Genomic DNA, 16,078 nt, shown 5'->3' on the forward strand with positions numbered 1-16,078 from the left:
TTGAATATAAAAATTTAGAAACACTTTGATTAATTTAATTAATATTTTTTATTGTTTTATTTACTTTAATAAGAAATTTTAAAATTTCATAAACTTATATGCAAGCAAAGAAAAGTTTATCGTCTAATTTTTTGATTTTTTACAGATCACATTTATGTTTTGTAGTTTTTCAAAATATTGATAATTTAAAAAAATTGTTTTAATATATACTCTGTTTATTAAAGTCGGGAATTTCTATTACTTTTTTTAAATTAAACTTTATAATCTTGAATAACAATCTTAAATTATCGTATCACATTTAAAGATATAGCATATCAAATTAAATAAAAAAGTTATTTACCATCTATCTTTGAAAATCCAAAATTAGTATATTGTTAAACTATTTCATTCAAAATTTTATTTCCAACTTTATTTGTAGGATATTTATAGAAAAATTTGAATTTGATATAAAATTTACGGAAATTTCCCATGGTACCCTCGAACTTTGCCAGATTACGCATGGTATCCCTTATTTTAAGTTTCTACATATGTTGCCCTTGTGTTTACCTTTTTAATTCCCAGAATACTCTTTGGGGAAATTTCGTCATAACGTCATTACTCCTATAAGTAATTTGATGAGTAAATGTCTATGTTATGTTGTTATTGTTATATTATTTAGGTATTAAATGTTAGTTTATTAGACAAAATAAGGATTTAGGTATTATTAGATGATGAATTGATAGTGTATTATATAACAAAAAAAGGCGTCACAAGGCATATGAGTAGCGGCGTTATAACGAAAGTTTGTCAAAGGGTATTCTGAGACTGAAAAACATAAATACAGGGGTACTATATGTAAAAACTTTAAAAAAAGGGTACCATATGTAATCTGTCAAAATTCGAGAGTACCGTGAAAAATTTACTTAAAATTTAACTTGCTGAGAAAAAAAATTGGAAAATTTTTTTCATTGAAAATGAGCACATCACACGGAAAAATATATAAATTATAATAATTTAAAGTCACATGTGCAAATAATGTAAAAATTTTAAGAAAAGAAACGATAAGTTTATAACAAAGAGAAACCAGTTAGGAAAATAAGCGATTCTTTTGTACAATAATTTTTTTCGTGGTTTTTTGGTGAAAAAGTGACTATTTTTAGGTTAATAGTGATCACTTTGGGGAAAAAAGACCTTTAATTATAAAAAGCGGTCATTATTTTACCAAAAAATGGTCTCATTTTTCATATCTTAGGTACAACGGTTATACAATAGAATTTGCGAAGAAAAATATACGAAAAAATGAGTACATGAGAAATGAAAATAAGTATGTCGATAAACAAAAGATAAAAAATGTTAGGAAAACACAATTAATTTTACTTTTTGGAGAAAATGGTTTACTGACTTGGGCAAAAAAAAATGATGTCAAAATCATTAATCAGGAGGTTAATGTCGAAATTTTAATTGTTTCGGCCAAAATAATGTTTTTACCGCAAAAAATTGTAAAACATGTAACATTTATGTAATTAAATAGTACTAAAGGTAAGATTTGAAAGAAAAAAAATACACTTAAAAGGATTCAAAGTGCTAATTATATCAACAAAGGTAACATTCAATTTCGGTGGCACATCAAAATAACTCTACAGTTAAGCGTGCTCAGGTGAGAGTAGTGTTGGGATGGGTGACCTCCTGGGAAGCCTCTTTGATGCTAAAAAATGCATGACTCGTGAAACGAAATAACGTTCAAATGAATCAAGTTAACTAGCGAAACAATTACCTAGATTGTCATGGTTCCGTATATGATAAAATACCCATTGTGAAAAATAAATAAATTATTTTACGTTTTATTTATTTAATTTTCATATATATTGTTTGCCACGGAAATTATTTTTTCGCCACGGGAAATTTCTTTGGCCACGGGAGTTATTAGCCACGAGAGAATCCGTGGCCAAAAATTCAATAATAGCCACGTTCTTGTTTTTCCCGTGGCTATCTCTTTGCCACGGCCACTTGCGCCACGGAAGGTATTCCCGTGGCAAAATGATTTAGCCACGGAAATTTAGTACTTGCGCCACGAATTTAGCCGTGGCCCAAGTGCTCATTTGTAGTAGTGAAAAGAAATAAAAGGCGAAGTCTCGCGCACACAAAATACGGTAAATACTCTTAAAAGCAATAAAGTAAAAGTTTGATAAAGCATTTGATCAACTAATAATTGATCAAGAATGGCCATGGTATGACCCACTTCGTCGGCTTCTGGCTACTAGAGGTAGCCTCAACGGTGCTTATCTTCTCAGCTGCACCCTTCTTAGCTTAAACATCCGTATGGCTCAATGGATCAACACTCTCATCATCTCCCCAATCAATGACTTCCTCCACTCGTCGAATCCAAGTCGACTCCGTTGCTTTGACCGGCTCGTCATCAACTTCCTCATCGGTGGCATAGCTAAGGCAACCAAGACCTCCTCTTTGAATGATCGGCTCCCTCACAGCTGGAGCAACATGTGGTTCTACCTTCCCCAAACCAGCTCCTGCAATATCAGAAATAGACAAATCTTCCTCCAATTTGCTCCCAATCTGGGGCGGAGGGGTTACAACAGGAATGGGACTAGAGATAGGCATGTCAGAAAGCATAAAATAGGATTTCTTTTCAGAAACCGTATTGCAAGTTACAGGCCACATGGGATCTTTCTTCTTAGCAGGTTGGGCAAAAACAATAGAGTCCTTTCCCACTTTGAAGGTCAAGGTTTCTAGACCGACATCTATTACTGCACCAGCAGTGTGCGGAAATGGTCTACCTAGAATGATAGGTATGTGGGCATCCTCAGGCATGTCAAGTACAACGAAGTCGACGGGAAAGAAAAACTTCCCTATTTGGACAGGAATGTCCTCTAAGACTCCTATTGGCTGGATCGCAGATCGGTCAGCCATCTGTACTGTCATGTCTGTCACTGCGAACCTAGTCAATTTGAGCTTCCTAGCTAGACTCAAAGGCATGACGCTTATACTAGCTCCTAAGTCACATAACGCCTTCTCAATAGAAAAGGTCCCTATGCTACAAGGAACAGAAAAACTACCCGGGTCCTCTAGTTTATGGGGTGCAGTGTGAGACAAATAAGAGCATGACTCTTTGGTTAATGCGACAGTATGCACATTTTCAAGTGACTTTTTCTTAGACAAGAGTTGTTTCATGAATTTAGTATAGGCAGGCACTTGATTAACTAACTCAAGGAAAGGTACTTGTACATTCAAGCTACGAATAACTTTTTCAAATTTATTGAAAGATACTTGTTCCTTCGTCGGCACTAATCTTTCCGGATATGGGGCTGTAAGAAGTAGCTTAGCCCTCTACTCTAAATCGCGCATGCCGGCATCCGTGGACTTAGGCTGAAAGTCGACTACTTTCTCCTTGTTGAAACTTGACCCCTCTTCAGATCGTCTTAAATGTGAGCCATTAACCGTCATTGGGTCGAACTTCGGAACCGGGATTGACCCATCAGCAGTCGGGTCCTTCCCCAATATTTTCGGGACTGTCGTACCCCGAAACAAATGATCCCTCAAGTTGTCGGGCATCGGAGGACGAAAAATCTCACTATCAGCAGCGATCTCAGTCGATCGACCAGTGATGTCAGTCGATCGACTGAGTTGAACAGAACCAGAAGCTTCTGTAACCCGCACTTCAGTCGATCGACCGGGTATATCAGTCGATCGACTGATATACCTAGTAGACGCCTTTTTCTTTCCTTTGCTCGTTCCAACTTTGTTTTGACTCGGTTTTGCCTCATCTTTTGCAGTGGCATCCTCGACCATAGCAGGCCCCTCCAGGGTGGACCCACTTGTTAAAGTTATGGCATTTAGGGTCTCTTTCTGGTCAGTTTGAGTCGGTAAGTGTCCCGGAGCTCGAGTGGTATTCTTGCTAGCCAATTGAGCAATTTGGCTCTCTAGCATCTTCATCCCGGCTTCTCTAGCTTGGGACTCTTTCAGCAACAAGTTCTTCAACTCGGTAAATTCAGAATTTTGGGTTTGTTTCTGCTGCGGCACATAGGGAGGTTTCTGATATGGTTGTTTGTGAGGGGGCACATAGGTTTGCTGCTGCTGCTGCTTGTGGAGGTTGAGTCGGATTCAGGACATTCAGGCTCCTCCAACTCAAGTTTGGATGGACATTTGGCTCAAAGTAGGTGTTTGTCTGCCTATAATGTTGAAAGGCAGCACAAGACTCAAAGGGAGCACTGTAGTTTTCTGAAACATGCCCTTCTCCTCCACATCTTCTACAGACGAAAGGACCGTCTGAAACAGCATTCACCTAATATATCCCTCCTTTTGAAGCTCCTCCCATCTCATATTTGTCAAACCTTGCAGTGAGAGCTTCTAGTGCAGCTACAGAAGAAGATTCAGCAGCTCTTCTTTGATTGCCTCTTGAATTCCCATATTCAGCCTTATGAGTGGCCAAATCATCAATGATCTTCCACCCCTTGGTCTCTCCCATGTTCTCAGCAAATCGGCCATTGGTTGCAGCATCCAAAATAGCTCTCTGATCGTCATACAGCCCGTTATAGAACTGATTGCAGAGACTCCATTTTTCGAACCCATGGTGCGGTATGGTTCGCACTAGCTTCTTGAAACGGACCCATGCTTCATGAAATTTCTCATCAGGTCCTTGTTTAAAGCTCGTGATCTGAGCTCTAATGGCATTCGTCTTCGATGCAGAAAAGTATTTCTTGTAGAATGCCAAGGCCAATGAATTCCAGTCGGTGATCCCATGAGCGGCTCGGTCCAAATCTCTATACCACTCCCTTGCAGCATCACGAAGGGAGAAAATGAACATGGTCTCCTTGATCTGGTCTTGGGTCACACCGGCCGGCGGGGGTATAGAGCAGCAATAATCGATAAAAATCTCCATATGCTTGGCTGCATCTTCATTTGCAGCTCCCCTGAACTGGTTTCTCTCAACCAGGTTAATATAGGAAGGTTTCGGCTCTAATTTTCTCGCCTCCCCAGGTAGTTCGAATCCTTTGTAGAGATTCGCAGCTGTCGACTCTGAGTGATTGGCAATGGTTGCTTCTTCAGCCATGACTGGAATTTCTGGAGAAGTGATTGTCTCAGCTGATGAAATAGAAGCAGGAGATGTAGGTGGATCTTCCTCGAACAGCTCGTTCTCGTAAAAGCTTGACAGAGTACTCAGCTCTTCCTCTGTCGGCAATACCCTCTGTGATCGTCTCAACTCGCGCAAGGATTTCTCAATCTCAGGATTTAATGGTACTAGTTCACCACCCTGTGACCTGCGCATAAGAAGAAACTACAAAAAGAATATAAGAAAAGTTTAAGGAACGGAAGTCCCTTAAACTAAAGAAAGAATAAAAATAAAACAGCTAAAAATTAGAACTATTGCCTCCCCGGCAACGGCGCCAAAATTTGATACCCGTCGTGAGGTGTCAAAAATAAATTTATAATCTCCAACTACAACTATAGCTAGCGGCAGTCGGGTCGAACCACAGAGAGGCAGACGTAATTCTTAGCTGTCTTAGTTTCGGTCTAAGGTAACAATAGAGTGGGGGTTTGAATTGAGTTGATCTATAGCTAAAGGCAAATAAAAGACAATAAACTGATGAAAACAGATATTAAAAGGGTGCAAGGATGGTCGGTTCGTTATAGTTTCGGCGGCAGCATACTAAACAGGTCTACCTCAAACACATGAGGCGGGAAATAAAAAGGTCCTCTCGGTCCACTCTTAACAAATAGCATCTTTCGATCTCGCTATAGGTCCCTAATATCACTAATACTGACTTTCGTCCTGAAAAGTGACTAACGGTCTAAACTTTACCTATCATTCGATCTAAGCATAGTTTAGTCATTTTAATTGTTGGTCTGACAACTGTCCCTATCTCTCGATCTACTGGGTCAGTCATAAATTAAGCATCTAACTGGTCGCATGCATTCGATTCGTCAAATACAACATTAAAATCAATTAAAACGAAAGGTAACCTCACGTGGTCAGTCGATCGACCAGGTATGGCAGTCGATCGACTGACACGCGATTTCAGTCCAAATTAATACTACGCCGCCTACGCTATAATTCCCCTACATCCTAGCACAATTAATTTAGCTACTCATGCTGAGGGTGATAACAACAATAAAACTAGGGCATAAAAGTACTGAATTCATAATTAAAGCGGTAAGATAAATGATTAACATGCAACGATAAAATTGGCTTGGAATCTAACTAGCAATTCTATACTAACAACGAAATAAAAGTGAATCGAAATAAGGCAGAAGGAATACCGAAATTGCAGAGGAATGATTAAGAATAAGAACGAAATTCCAATGCTAGAACAATGTCCCAAACCCTAATTCTTTTAATGAATAAAACTCAATGTTACTGTGTAAAACTTAGATAAAAATAGGATCCCCCCAACTGATGTTCTAGGTTACGTTATATAGCAAATATACGTAACCATTATTATCAAAACCTAAACTCAATGGGCTTGCGCTTCCTCGGTCTTTTAATTCTCGTCTGGGATAGCAGCTTGGTCGATCGACTAAGGATGGCAGTTGATCGACTGAACAGCAATGCACAGTAGCTTCTGGATCCCGCAAGTTGGTCGATCGACTGAAAGTGGTGGTCGATCGACTGCTTTAGCAGCTACTTGACTTCATATTTCTCGTGGACTTGTCTTTTGGGCCTTGAAATGCGCACCGAGCTCGTTCCTTAAGCAAATACTTCACGTCAAATGCAATGCAGGATACTCGGGGACGGATTTAGCTCGATTTCCGCTGGATTCTTCACGTTTCTGCAATAATGTACAAAAATACGGAAGTAGACGGAAATAGGGAGAAATGTAGCATAAACTACATGAATGAGCTCTGAAATGCGTGGAAAATAGGATGTAAAACATCATATAAAAGACACGCATCAACTAGCATGGAGAAGTTGCATGGACTAACAAAGCCAAAATAATGGACCAAACTGTAGATGTGCAACAAATACAAATGCAAAGTCAAGCCCATAAATCACAAGTCAACAAAATGCCTCGGATGCTCACACATAGAGATGCTCCCTAAGATGCCAATTTAGAGATTAATCGGATATTAAAGAGGCAATTTATGCAAAAGCATTGGATTCCACAAGAGATTAATGGAGCATTTAAGAAGAAATACCCGGGACTTGGCAACCCCGATCGGGGTTGGGTATCCCTGATCGGGGACTTGTGTTTATCACTTGTTTACGTTACACACCCTACTCCTATATAAAGGGGACTTGACTCGAGGCATTAGACACTATTCACATACACAATTTCTCATATTTCTCTCTAAGTTTAGTAATTAGATTAGTTTAGTTATTAGCTTAGCTTAGTTTAGATTTACTTTATGTTATAAACATTTCAATACAATTTCCATTCAAGTTATATTCCAAAGTTTCATTTCAAGTTATTTCATTACAAGTTTTGTTCTTCCATTTCCATTTCTATATTGCAAGGTAATTTATATTCATATTTTCATTATGTTTGTCATTTCATTTATCATTAGTTTAATTTACATTTCCACCATGTTAGAGTAGTTGCATTTGTCTAAGGAGTAAGGGGAGCCATGCATGTTTAAGTAATATGTAAATGTCAAAATGAGGATAAGTTAATATTGTCTAATTGTTTCTATCACATGTTTGCACCTTAATGTTTAATCTTTGTTTAAATGCCTTATTCATTGATTAAGTTTGTTCATTCGTTCTAAAAGTCGAGAGACATGGAATTGAATTAGACTAAGCATATGTAGTAGAACGACCTAGTCATGGACGAGAGTTTCTCTAGGATCCGGTCTATGGTTGACACTAATATCGTAAGGTGGGTGTCTTTAAGCCTAAACATTTATCGTAAAATCAACTTCCTAACTTGACATGAGCAATTACATAATTAGCATGTGTGACCCGACCTCCCTAGACATTTTATTTATTATTGTTTTATCACTTCAACCCAATCAATCAATCGATAATCTACCAAGGTAAAATTCAATCCATAGCAATTAATTAATAACTCCCGTCTCCTTTGGGTTAGACCCCTAAGTACTACATTCATTTGTTGTCTAGGGTATAAATATTATCTTTGCATAGGTGTGCGATAGCCTATCAAATTACAAGCATTTTCTAAAGAACATGAAAATTGAGGATCACATAGCCGCACCGAAATTAACGGGTGATGAAGTGTGCGATTCCGTTAAAGATTTACCAAAAATAGTTGACACTTCCGACGAAAAATTAAAGAGATTGAAAAACGACAAGGATGAAGGTTGGTCAAAACAAAGCATTTTCTGGGAACTTCCTTATTGGAAAACATTGTTGATTCGAAATAACTTAGTCGTTATGCACATTGAGAAAAACGTTTTTGAGGAGCTTATCAACAGGGTGATGGATGTACCAACATAAACTAAATTTGGCCCTAAGGATAAAGCTGATTTTAATGACTTTTGCTATAAAAGGCCCATATCGTCCTAGTTTGTTTTAACACCGCGGAGAAAAAGTCTTTATGTAAATGGGAGGCTAATTTTAAATTCCCGGATGGTTATGCTTCAGATTTGAGTCGGTGTGTTGACCATAAAAATATGGTGTTGCATTCCATGAAAAGTCATGATTGTCATGTCTTTATGAAACGGCTACTCCCTATTGCCTTGAAACACTTGCTTCCTACGGGTTCTTGTAATGCAATAACTGAGATAAGCCAATTTTTTAGAGACTTGTGTACTTCTAAGATTAAAGTTGATTCTATTTACGTCTAGAGTCGAACATAGCGGAGATAATATGCATGTTGGAGAAAATATTTCCCTCGTCTTTTTTCAATTCCATGGAGCATTTGCCTCTTCACCTACCTTATGAAGCGAAGGTTAGAGAACCTGTTCAATATCGATGGATGTAGACATTGTAATAATTTGAGAAACTTTCTATGTAAATAACTTTGTTTTTCCAATCGCGTTCCATTTTTTTTCTTTTTTTTTGTTGGCTACTCTTGATTCCCGCACTTGCGTTTGACATAAAAATAGATTCCCGCTTTGCGGTCGACGATGGATTGTATGTTGTCTTTTGCAGGTGGCTTGTATACGCAGATTTGAAACGATGCAAATATTAGCATCGTGGCTAGCAGAAGCTGCTGTTTCCAGCAGCTACAAAACACAATCCTGACGGAAATTCCGTCAGAACATCACTGTTACCAAATAATTCTGACGGATTATCCGTCAATATTTTAATTAATTCTGACGGATGATCCGTTAGGACTGTTTGGTAACAGTGAAGTTTTGACGGAATTTCCGTCAGTATTGTGGTCATTACTGACGGTTTTTCTGTCAGCACCTGCAAAATTCAAATTTTTTTGGACCCACTACAGGTGACACATGTGGCGGTATATCCGTCAGTATTGGTTATTACTGACGGATATTCCGTCAGAACCTCCTTTTGATTGTACGACGGATAATCCGTAGGTAAATAGAAATACTGACGGATTTTCCGCCAGGAAGGCGTTTTTAGTGACGAAACATAGCGACGCGCCTTACTGACGGAATTTTCGTCAGGAATGCGCTTTTATGATGGATAAGTAGCGTTCCTGACGGCATATTTCCGTTAGTAACCCGCGTTTTCCTTGTAGTGTGTGGAACAGATCCTTATTGCTTTACAATTCCCAGCAAAATTCATCAGTTTGGTTAGGATTTATGGTAAATCTGCTTCCCACTTTCTAGTTCTTAATGAAGAGAATTTTGGCTATTTTAAAGGAGCAAAGGGTTTAAGGCAGGGAGATCCCATTTATCCTTTGCTCTTTACTATAACAATGGAATATTTGAGTAGGATACTAACTCATGTGATTGGTACTATGCCCTTCAAGTTTCATCCTCTTTGCAGTCAACGTAGACTTTCTCACCTTATGATTGCTTATGACCTATTACTCTTCTCTAAAGGTGACATAACATCCATTATGATCTTATTAAGGGCCTTTGCCGCATTTTCTGTTGCTACTAGACTACAAATGAACACTTTAAACTCTAACATTTACTTTAATGGTGTCTCTCCTCGTATTAAAGCTGATATCCTGCAAGTCTCAGAGTTTATTGAAGGTTCTATGCCTTTCAAATATTTGGTAGTTCCCATTACTGCTGGCTGGTTAAATGCAAAAAATTGTTCAGTTATGATTGAAAAAGTGACTGATAGAATTAGGAGTTATCCTGCTAAAAAGCTTTCATACTCTGGCTGATTAATCCTTATGAATTCAATGCTCTCTACTCTTTATACTTATTGGGCAACTATCTTTGTTATTCCAAAAGGAGTTTTGAAGAAAATAGATGCTCTTTGCAGGAATTATTTGTGGGATGGTTCTACTGAATATCTTAGGGTCCCTTTGGTGAGTTGGGAGAAAGTGTGTGTACCAAAGTGTGAAGGAGGATTAGGCATAAGAGATAATAATGGATGGAATCTGGCTGCCATCTGCAAATTATCCTGGTGGATTTATTCTAAGCAAGATAGTTTGTGGGTTCAATGGATACACCATGCATGTATATATGAAAGGGACTCATTGGACATATTACACACCAAAGCCAGACTCTTCTTGGAGCTGGAAGACAATATGAAAAGTTAGACTCAAATTTGCTGTGGGATTCTCTAATTCTAGTCAGTGGCTAGCTAAGCCATCTGGTTACTCTCCTTCTAGTGGTTATCAGTGGATAAGGAAAAAGCAACCTCTGGTTGATTGGGACAGATGATATGGAATTCTTGATGTATTTCAATACATGTGTTTATTAACTAGCTGATAGCTCGCGAAGCTTTGATGCTCAAGGATAAATTACTTCTGTTGGGGGTTACATTTGATGCAACATGTTTTCTGTATGGTAATGATCCCGAGACGCATGTTCATTTGTTCAGACAGTGCATCTATACTAAACAATTGATACATCTGCTGAGTTGCAAACTTCAACTGTACCTGCCTGATGTTAATTTGCTAGAATGGGTTCATTCCAAACCGTGGATGAAAGTGAAGAAATTGGTTACTGCTTCTTGGATTCAAGCCTCATTTTATGCTATTTGGTCCCAACGTAACAAAGCAAGGCTGGATGGAGTTCTGATGCGTCCTAAAATTGTAATACAACAAATTAGTAGCCTTCTTAAATTTTTGTAGCACCCCTGATTTTCGGCTAAATTTAAACTAACTTTTACATATAAAACTCGCCGAAATACAGAGATATAATAATTAATATACAAAGTTTTTCTTACAAAATGTCCTTTAAAATAAAATATACAAAATGAACTAAAACTTTTACAAAGCCTTTAAATAAAAATCTTGTCTTGAAATAAAACTCGTTTTGAACAACAGCGGAAGACCTGAAAACAAAACCAGAAGACAGAAAGGAACTACCCCCATGGCGAGTAGCCCCGAAGGGAGAAAACACGTCAGCCGGAAAGTTGAGTAACAGATAATACCTCAATATAAGCAGAATAGTTTTTGGTCATGGCGTGGAAACAAGCACACGTAATAATAAAAATAAACAGAGAGAATAATAAAAACACTCCCCGATAACTAATCAGACAAACTCCTTCCTATTTCCATTATATAACACACTCTCTCATTCTAATAGTTAACCAAGTCTCATCTCGTTACTCCGTCTCACTCATTACTCCGTCTCATAATATAATAATCCAATGTATCCACATATCGTATTCTCATCGTCGCTCCTAAGTCAATGACAAGGGGTGAGTGAACTGGCGGGTAGAACCGCAAAACAATACTTCCATCTCAATATCGATTTTAAACTCAAATAACTCAATAACCATGGTCACACCGGACCGTAAACACAACTTGGCTCAAAGGCCCCATAACTCATAACTCAATACCAGTAATCAATTTCCATCTCAATTTCAATATCAATATTGTCAAATATTCCATTAAAGGAACTGCTCAACACGTAAAGTACAAAACTTTAAGATACTCACCCGCGAGTCAAGATCAAAGGAAAGACAATCTAAACACAATACAATCCAGAATTCATAATCATAATCTCAACTCAAAGCAAGTGATAAAACATAGTATTCCGTATAAAGCGAAATCAGGTGTAGCCTAATCATTGCATCATTTTAACATTCGTCCCAATCAACCTAATCAATACCATAAATAAAATACAATAATCTTGGTCAAATGGTACGTAAATCCCTCGTTAATCACCAAAAATTATCCAATTCAATTCCACAATGAGCCTTACAGCAAATATGCCACAAGGTCTTAAGAACTCTTTTCCTGCATAACCAGCTCAATTCTTATGTACTCGTCTTTAACCCATGTCCCCAACAAGACAACAATTAACTTAATAATATAAAATAGGATAGCTAATAGGATATGTATAAAGTTAAACACGATGATCATAGGCCACATTCAATAATCAGTTTATCACATAAATCACGTATAACTAACATATATTCATACAACCCCGAATAATAATAACAATAATAGGATCGGTAAAATCGTGTTACCTTATATATAAGGAAATAGAGTAGATGAATAGAACGAATGTACAACATAAGCAATAACGGACATGGTGAGATGAAAAGAATGGCTAAGAACATAGTACGAACAACTTTCTTTTTGTTTAGATTGTGATGATGACAAGTTAAAGGCTTGACAATGGAAGTCGAAAAATCCGTAGTTAGCCGCAGAAGAAATTAGGCGAGATGATGATAAAGCATAATAAGGGTTCTATGCTAAATAAAATAAGGGTTTTATATCTAGTAATAGGAAATAAGTACAATTAGTCTACAAATAGGAAAGTAATACGGTCCAACTAAAACAAGAATGAACAAACTTATTTCCAACCTTGGTTTTCTTTTTTTTTCTTTTTCTTTTTTTATAATAATCATTTAAAAAGAATAAAACAATAATTATTTTCTTAAAATATTTGAGGTATTACAATTGTGTCATGTGTAATATTGACACGGGATATTATGAATAATTAGTTGAATCGGGAAAATTAATAATAAGTTAATTAAATAGTTAATACATGTGTGTCGGGTTCTAAGTTGAGTTAACCCGGGTTTTCGTATATCGTAATAATTAATAATAATAATAATGAATAAAATATAATAATCAATAATGATAATTAATATTGAATTATAAATAAAGTATAAATAGTTAATATGGAATATTTTGCTACTGTTTAGGTGACGGATTGGTGAAACGGATTTACTGAAGAATATTTTAGTTGATTGCGTAAATTGGAGTATTGCTGAAAAAGTAGGATAATCTACTCAACTATATCTGTTTCCGTGTTTAATACGTGAATGTTATAGGAAAGATGATTGATTTATGAGTGCTTATTTAATTAAGTTAAGTGAGTGATTAATATTGTTAGTTGTTGGAGTTGTGCATATTTTCTATGTTTATATTGTGGAATGGTTTATGAGAATTGGACGGCCCCAGGCATAGTCTCTAGTGGATAATGTGAGTGGTTATCTGACTGCCCCAGGCTTAGTCTCTGGTGGATAATATGTGTGGTTATTGGACTGCCCCAGGCTTAGTCTCTGGTGGATAACGTGTGTGAATAATTGGAAGGCCCCAGGCTTAGTCACTGGTGAATAACGTGGATGGTTGATGTCGATATGTGACATGTGAACAGTTGAGATTGGAATATTGACAATTGTGAGAGATTGGTTGTTTTAATGTATTTTATCCTACTCAACCTCGTGGTTGACAGTGTATTCGTGAACATCTGTGATGAACCATAATGGGGAGAAGATTTGACAGGTACTAAAGATTAGCTGACTTGGGAGCGATAGGATGCGTGAGGACTTGGCCAGTCTACCTAGAAGTCTAGACCACTTTGATTATTTAATCACTTTATTTATTTCCGCTGAAAGTTGTATCAAATTTTATATTTTGTCTAGTTTCGATAAGTTGTAATAATACGTAATCGCTAAGTCTTAATTAAAGTACTTTGGTATTTGATACGTGCATTTTGTATAGTCTATTTAGCCTATTTTTGCACGTATTTCCATGTACTTTTGTACTGTTTATATTGCATTTTGCCCCGAATTGGCTACTTTGGTTCATTTTGTCTATCTTTAGGAATGAACGTAAAAGTAGTGGAATCGTACCATTTTAGTCCTATTTTGCATGCATTTTGAGGAGACGGGATTTTCAGAGTGGGATATTGCATTGGGATGCGTGAAGGAACGGTCTACGAAGCATTCGGCTACGAGTTGGAGCTGTTTCAGAGGAAGAACACTCGATCGAGGACATTTATTAGTCGATCGAGTGGTTTTAGTGGCTTTGGAGGTCGATCGAGCAGTCTATTTTGCTCGATCAACAATGCTGGAAATAGAGGTTACTCGATCGAGCAGTATTTTTACCCGATCGAGTGGATTGCTTGAAGAAGTACTCGATCGAGTTGTTTTAAACTGTTCGATCGAGTGGTTTGGTATCTCACGGGCCTAAATTAGTCCGTGTTACCTATTTTAGTTTATGGACTTTGCTAATTTCTATAAAAACGCATAATAATTAGGTCATTAGGATCTATCTTTTCATCTATCATTTTTACACTAATGTTGAACGCTGCTTTTCTCCCTTCACTATAACTTTTGCTTCCGGGGTTATTTTGCTTGGATCTTGTGTTCTTTACGCCGGAATTCTCGCGATTGTAATCTCTTTCTCTTCCTTAATCTTAATCTTTCATTCATTTGCTTTAATTACTTGTTTTGTTGCCTATAATTTCTGCCCTAATCTCTTTTATGCGATTTAATTAATATTTCAATATGTTTACCATTAGTTCATTCATAATTATTAGTCTTGACAATATTAATAATATGAGTAGCTAATTTATTTCATGTTGGGACTAGGGGATCTACGGTAGAATTGTGACTATGTAGTGAATAGGTTAGATGAATTATTTGTGAGACCCTATCCCCATGGCAATTTAATTGTATCTACCGACTTAGTTGAGTGCACGCTTCTAAGTTACCCTTTAATCTGGTTAAATTTAATCCTGGATCGGAAGATTGGACTAAATAGACCTGCTATGAACAGTAGACTACCCTGGCAAGGACGGAAGTTAAGTTAGTGGAAATCTAGGATAGAAAGTGGACCGGAAGGACCTTTCCATATCCGTCTCACAGTCATTTATCTGAGTTATTTACAGTTGAGTCACTGGACTACCGTAGTGAACCGAAATCCCGACATGTTCCTTCTTTATTGATCATCTTTATTACATTTTCTTGCTTTTAATGCTCTTTCTTTACTACTCTTTCCTTTAAGCCTTTATTTAGTTTAGAAACCAAATTACAACCCCCCATTTGTGACCAAATAGACGTACCTTTTAAAGATATCTTGCCTCCCTGCGGAGATCGACCTGACTTCCCTAGCTATATAGTTAGTTTAGTTGGTTATTTTTGATAGGTATACGACTGCCCTGTCAAATTTTGGCGCCGTTGCCGGGAAGGCAATAGCCCTATCTGTTTTTGTTTCGTTTATTTTTATCCGTCTCAGGGAATTTTTATTCCTTGAGATAATTCTCATTTATCTTTTTCAGTGTTGTGTATGCCCAAGTCGAACAGATCGGAGTTAGTTTCAGCTGATTCTGAGCCAGAGCGACTGTTTAGGCATAGACTCCGTCTGCAAAGAGAATCACGAAAGGAAGACTTGAGTACTTTCGAATCCGAGCTGCAACATTTTCTATTTACAGAAGATCAATCTTTAGTAGAAGATAATCTCAGTTCTGTAAACAAACCAGTAAAGATGCCAAATATCGCAAGTCATTTGGAGCCTAAAGCATCATCTATTCCTAAGGGTTTCAACCTCCGGACTGAGGATGGTAATACTTTTTACATCCGTCCGTCTTATATCAATCTGGTGGAGAAAAATCTTTTTAGAGGTGTGGCAGGTGAAGACCCGAGGAAGCATATGGAGGTCTTTATGGACTACTGTTCTACTATCCCTGCCACAAAGGGAGTAACTCAAGACAAGATTAAGGAAGTGCTATTTCCTTTTTCTTTGACTGACTCAGCCAGGGAGTGGTTGACTGACTTGGACCGCACAGCCGCAGGGATCACGGACTGGGAGACCCTTGCTCTTGCTTTTTATAAGAGATATTTACCTCCGCA

The 16,078-nt window shown here is 37.4% G+C and overlaps 1 non-coding gene across 1 annotated transcript; it reads left to right on the forward strand.

Annotated features, from left to right (window-relative positions):
- Nucleotides 1–4,556: 4,556 nt before the first annotated feature.
- Nucleotides 4,557–4,663, forward strand: LOC141593235 (small nucleolar RNA R71). The gene has a single exon (XR_012521337.1). It is a non-coding gene; the product is annotated as a small nucleolar RNA R71 (small nucleolar RNA).
- The last annotated feature ends 11,415 nt before the right edge of the window (nt 4,664–16,078 follow it).

The sequence above is a fragment of the Silene latifolia genome, chromosome 7 (assembly GCF_048544455.1).
Source record: "Silene latifolia isolate original U9 population chromosome 7, ASM4854445v1, whole genome shotgun sequence".
Classification (NCBI taxonomy): domain Eukaryota; kingdom Viridiplantae; phylum Streptophyta; class Magnoliopsida; order Caryophyllales; family Caryophyllaceae; genus Silene; species Silene latifolia.